Source organism: Topomyia yanbarensis, chromosome 1, assembly GCF_030247195.1.
Source record: "Topomyia yanbarensis strain Yona2022 chromosome 1, ASM3024719v1, whole genome shotgun sequence".
Classification (NCBI taxonomy): domain Eukaryota; kingdom Metazoa; phylum Arthropoda; class Insecta; order Diptera; family Culicidae; genus Topomyia; species Topomyia yanbarensis.
In genome coordinates this window covers 87,496,676-87,503,397 of record NC_080670.1, presented here as the reverse complement: position 1 = coordinate 87,503,397, position 6,722 = coordinate 87,496,676, and positions in this window count along the sequence as shown.

The window sequence follows — 6,722 nt, the reverse complement described above, 5'->3', positions numbered from 1 at the left end:
GATCAGACTTAGCAAGTCAGATTGTCACAAGGAGCTATGCCGAGAAGTAGACGCCAATCCCTGGGGTGACGCATACCGAGTCGTGACGACGAAAACGAAGGGCCCGACGATGCCAGCCGAAATGTGTCCGAGCAAGCTGAAGATAATCGTCGAGGGTCTTTTCCCGAAGCACGATCCAACTATATGGCCACCGATACCGTACGGCGAAGAAGAAGGAACAAACACGGATCGGCAAGTGACTAACGACGAGCTAGCAAAAACATCGAAGCGCCTAAAATCAAAGAAAGCCCCAGGTCTGGATGGAATATCAAACGTGGTACTGAAAGCTGCGATCCTGGCATATCTGGACATGTTCAGGATAGTGCTGCAGAAGTGCCTAAATGAAGGCAACTTCCTCTAAATGTGGAAGGTCCAGAAGCTGGTGTAGTTGCCAAAGCCAAGGAAGCCACCTGGCGAGCCGGCCTCGTACAGGCCCATATGCCTGCTGTATACACTCAGAAAACTCCTGGAAAGGGTCATTCTTAACAGGTTGACGAAATTCACGGAAGGTGAGCGCGGACTGTTCAAGATGCAATTCGGTTTCCGCAAAGAAGCATCGACAGAGGATGTAATTCGGATAGTGCTCGAGAGTGCCGAGAAGTCATCTAAACAGAAGCGAATAAGAGATCGATACTGCGCTGTGGTCACGATGGCGTTCAACAGTGCCAGCTGGGAAGCCATCGCTGCTGCGCTGCATAGAATGAGGGTTCCCGACTATCTATGCCAGATCCTGAAGAGCTACTTTCAGAGCAGAGTGCTGCTGTACGAGACGAGCGAAGGGCAGAAGTCAATGCGAGTCACAGCGGGTGTTCCTCAGGGCTCCATTCTCGGTTCAACTGTTTGGAACGGGATGTACGATGAGGTGTTAACGTTGCAGCTGCCTAGGAAAGTGAAAATCGTAGGTTTCACGGATGACGTGTCACTAACAGTGATGGGTGAGACACTTGAAGAAGTGGAGGTGTCGGTGACGGAAGCAATAGAAGCGATCGAGAGCTGGATGAACGGCGTCAAGCTGCATATACCTCACCACAAGACGGAGGTGTTGTTGGTCAGTAACTGCAAATCGGTTCAGCGGATGCAGATCGACGTCAGAGGGCACGTAATTGCATCGGAGCGTGCACTGAAGCAATTGGGAGCTATAATCGGCAACCTTCAGCTGAGCCTTAACAACCACGCCGTCGGCTGTCGGCGAAGGCAACGAACGCAATAGCGAGAATCATGCCAAACGTCGGCGGCCCGAGGAGGAGCACGAGACGTCTGCTATCTACTGTTTCGTCATCGATACTCCGATATGGGGTTCCTGCCTGGATTGCTGCGCTGAAAACCAAGAGGAACCGTGAAAAGCTAAACAGGACATTCCGGCTATCGGCCGTGCGAGTCTCGAGTGACTACAGAACAATATCGTCGGAGGCAGTATGTGTTATCGCCGGGATGATCCCCATCTGCATCACCCTGGCGGGGGACGTGGAATGCTATCAGCGGAGAAATGCACGTAACGCTAAGAGCCTGGTCCGAGCAGACTCGTTGGCTAAATAGTAACAGAAGTGGGACAAGCGGAGAAAGGAAGGTGGACCCACCGACTCATCCCAAATGTGTCGGCTTGTGTACATCGGAAGCATGGAGAGGTGAACTTCCATTTGACTTGCATCGGTTTGGACATGCTTCGTCACCCCTTTGCCCGGAGTGTGCGACTGTGCAGGAGACACCGGAACACGTGGTCTTCGAATGCCCTAGGTTCGAAGAAGCTCGTAGGGGTATACCTGTATATGACAGTGGACAACATCACCGAAGAGATGTACCGTGATGAACATACCTGTGACGCTGTCAACAGAGTGGTTACGAGCATACTCTCCGAGCTGCAGAGGAAGTGGCAAAGGGACCAACAAGAAGCCACAAATCGGGTTTCGAGAGAAATTCCGCCGCCGAGGAACTCTCCGACTGTGTAGACTAGGTTCACCACCGGGGACCAGTTGAGTAATCAGGCATGGCAAAAGCAGCGAACGGTGCTGCACGGTGGGCACTTCTACCAATAAACACGCCACCAAGAGCATTGAAGTTGGCACGCCGTACCGGTGCTCAACAGCAGACACCGGTCGCCGATACCAAGGCACCGGTGTCGGTGCCAGCGCATGATATTTAACCACCGTGCTCGTTGCTTCGGCAAAGCACCGACCCGTGTATTTCTGACTTCGGTAGGCACCGTAACCGAGGTGCATCTCACATTGGCAGGCACCGCAACCGAGGTATTTCTGACATCGGCAGGCACCGTATCGAGTGTTTTTAAATTCGTAAAACACGGCAGCTTATATTTCGGTAGCGATTATCGCCGCGCTATTGCTGTCGTTTGGTAAGTGGCTCAAAGCAATTTGGTGCGTTCATATGCATGAACGAGCTTGGTACTTTGTGAAAAATCTGTAGTGCATTATACAGTAAGGAAGGATTAAGTAGGTATGCAAGTAGGAATTATAAATGAATGAATGAATGGATTTAAATTAGTGTTGGTACTGGAGTCGAATTGTACATCTTAGCCAACTCTTACTTCAAACAATCTCATTATTATTACGTTTGAAGACCATAACGGACCTTTATTCAGTATCAAAATTAAAAAGACTTTTTTGCACTTCGAAATTTTAATATCGTCCTGTCATTTGTATTCTTTAAAAATAAGAGAAAATTCTCTTCTAAAAACTAAAAAATTTAATATTCAGACTAACTATTTAAAGAATAATAGCGATTGGATTGTAACCTCCACATTTGTATTACTAAAAGTATCATTGCAAGACTAAAGTGTCAAAAATTTCCGCTACTTAGTACTAGATAGCTCAGTTTGAAAATTTTATTCAGGTATGGAAATACATATGCGCCTAAATTAAATTGAAAAGCAAATAGGAATGCGTGATAGAAAAGAATGTTGATTTTAAATATTTTTATTTTGTCAATACCTTTCATATGTTTTGCATAATTTTAAGACTTTTGACTCCAAATTGTTAAAATTATTATTACCGTTGCCAAATTTACATTAACAGAGGAAGTCAGAAGTGTTGCAAGTTCCCAGTTTGACGGTTGTATTTTTCATTTGTTTCGAAATGCTCAAAATAATGTCCTGTCATTATAAAATTAATAAAAATATGATTTCTGAAAAAGTAGTATAAGTCAAGGTCGTTAAGTATCCTGTAAAGTATTCAGCTTTAGTCATAACTTCAAAAAGAAATTATGTTTCCAGCCATCAGTCTGGAAAGTGAATATGTCACTGATTGAGAAAACATTTTAGTTTTTAACTCTAGGTAGCAAGATCATTATTTAAAATCTATGGAAATTGTCTTTTGTTTGTGCAAGAATAAAATCAAACATGAAATTGTAGTATTTTAGTAAAAGTGGCGGCTTCAGCTACCATCGACTTCATGAGTCCCATGTATGAATTAAACAAAAACTTTAGGACCAATATTTTCAGTCTACCTTTCGGGCAAATGTAAGTGGGTCCAACTAGTTTGTATTGCAATTTTTAGATCTTGGTTTTTGTTCAAGACAAATCAGACCAACCCCCGATTACATCTGTATCCTATTTTGTCATTCTAATAAATTCAATCAAATAAACTGTTCATTTGTCAAAATTTACAGTAAAAGTAAAAAAGAAACAACTTTTCATACGATAATATGCAAGCGAATAAAGTCAACTCGCGTGGGAACATATCATTTACATACGCGTTTTAATTTCTATGACTTACACATACTCAACACAAATTATACCGATGGTCTATTGACGAACCAAGCCAAATTCAAGTATCACTTCTTAAGAATGTTGTTCACATCTTATAGATGCAAAGTATGCACACATATTTTTTTTTTTATTTTACTGTGGAATAAGGGAACTTTCTTCCAAATAATAAACAGGTCAGATTCGAATATCCGGGGATTTAAAAAATCTTACCCCGGGTAATCGAATCTAAAATAAAATATGTTAAATGTAAATGTATCAATTTGGCTCTATTCAATTTGGAAAATTCCAAATCACACGTCTTTTCAGTTGCTTTTTATTTATTTAACATTGGTTCATGATATATTTCAGTTTTGTATAGCTATTTGTGCATGAATTCTCAAACAAACTTAAGGTGTATTTAATGCATTGCAGGTCGCATTATCCGGGAAATCATTTGTCTGTTATTCGATTTTCTGGTGCAAATCAATTAATTTTTCAGCTACTAAAAAAATAAAGTAAATTAATGAGCGTTTCGTTGGTGTTGTGGTGTTACATGCTTTAGCTAACTTCCCGACGTTCAAGTGAGAGGAGTCTCTTCCTGTGTGTAGTGCTTACACAAAGCATAACTTCATTGACCAATATTGTACTGGATGGTCTGGTGGTCAATATGCTTTTAGTTTTCACAAACTCTCCAACTAATGTTTGCCATCTCCGATGGACTATAAAAAGTTATGTCGATGATAGATGCCCGACCGTATCAGCAAAAATCATCGCATATCCTTACATCGATCACTGTTTCCAGTACAGTTATACTCTCTATGACTGGTAAATCTACCAACCCAATATACTGTGCATGAATTGGTCGGTGTTAAGTCAGATCGGACTAAGTGACAAAATATTTATTTCGAGAAAAACGGGTTTAAAGTTTGAATCGCAGCATCCTCTACGTTATAATTTGAAATTATTGTTTCCCATAATTCTTGTTTATGGTTACATATCTCAAATATGGCAAAAGTTGTATGTAGCTAAAGAAATTCTTTAACCAGTGTTGTCATTATCTCATTTTTTGATGCTTTGCGACTTAGTCCGGTCTGACTTAACACAGACCAATTGAAAACTCCTTAGACAGTCAAATGAAATTTTATGTATCTAAAATGCATGCACAAATTAAATTTTGCCGATCAAATTGTAAAAACCCATTTGAAGCTGGCTTTTTTATACCTTAAAGCAGAATAGATATTAAAAGGATAAGGTATCTTATCAATTATTAAAAATGCAGAATATAGCAAGACAAAAATCTAATCTTCAGATTTCAAACTGCATCACTTCAGAATGTGGTTTGGGTGATCACTTACCATCTTGTCAACTAAATTTCTCTTTGTTTTATTGAGTTTACAGGCGGAATAATGAATATAGCTTATATAGTATAACTATCGAAGAACTGATAAGGACTAGGACACTAGCTAGCGATATTCATGATAACGTAGATTTTTCTAAATTAATGCTCTATAAGTCTATAGTACAGCGAACCAAACGACACTTCAACACAAGGACGCCGTTGGATGTGCCAGAAAAGTAATGAAGTTTGGCTAAAATTCATTTCTATGCATTGTGCTGTGTTAGTAGTTTTGTAATGGCACTGGTAATGACGTATAATGCGGAAATAAATCGTATGGGCGCACCTCGATTGTGCCCTAACGCCTTTACATACGATAACGTGTTTCAAGTAATTTTGAAAATTGAAGTTCTCTGCAGTGGGTAACTTGCTACAAATGATATGAACAATTCCAGTTCCATTAGAGTAAAGCAAAGCCTCCCTCCCTTTTAACGTACCAGGCGGGGGTGCTTGGAATGAATATAACATATTTGAGAAACATGATCACCTTATGCATGACCTTGTTTTAGCGAAGGGCCACAATTTTATATGAGATTAGCTCCTCTGAAAATACGTTTTATTGACCGCAATGATAAAATAAGTACTGTAGATTGACATTCTAATTGAAATTAATTTTTTTTTTTTTTCAAAACAACCTGGCAACCCATTCACTTTCCCAGAATAATCGACTTACAGGTAATAGCATCACCGTATAAACTGATTTTTTCAGTGTCTCCATTTTGTCAGCCTAAAAAGCACTATGAGGCAGTTCATCACTATTTTAGCTAAATATTGTAATAGAGTTTTCGACATAAAATGACTCAATACTTTATTATTACGACCAGTAATAGATAGTGATGGGTTCCTGAGTCTTCGGCTTACCAATGTCTTCGATAGCGATAGCGTGGACCAAACTCAGCATCCCAACATCGAATTAATATGTTTCCCCGAAACAGTGGAATCCAACCGGCTTCACAGTTACGCCAGCACACGCCAGGACTTCTCCGATTGTAAATCACAAAACCTTAATACGCACCATAGTTTATTGCACATCAACAATTATAATTTAGCTTATCCGAAAAAGAACATTTATTCTTAAAATAACACAATCGAACATTTATTGTAAACTACATGTCTTAATCCTAATGATAATTTAATGCCCACGAGCGGGCCGCACGGTGTTACTTCGGCGCGATTTAGCTGGACACTAACTCACAGCATCGCAAGACCGATCTTTATCAGTCCGTTCGGGATCGAAGCGGCAGCATGTGGTAGTGTAATCAGCAGAATTCTCCTTCCCTTGCTAATCTCTCGGAGAGTCCGACAGATTATTGATGACATCACCGCTTCTCATCACTGGTTCGTTCTGTATCAAGGGCACCGGACGATCGATGCCGTATTGTTTTGACTGTCTAGACGGGTAAGGCGATCCTACAGCAGAACAATGCACTGTTTTAAACTGTCTGCACCAGGGATGTAGTTGAAGGCAGGTCGCAGACATCCTCACCCACCCTGAAATATTCGCTATTTCTGAAATAAAGAAAAGAAACTCCTCTCGACTAGGATGGGATAGGCAAGGCTACTGCTGCTGGCGGCTACTAGGTTGTTCGT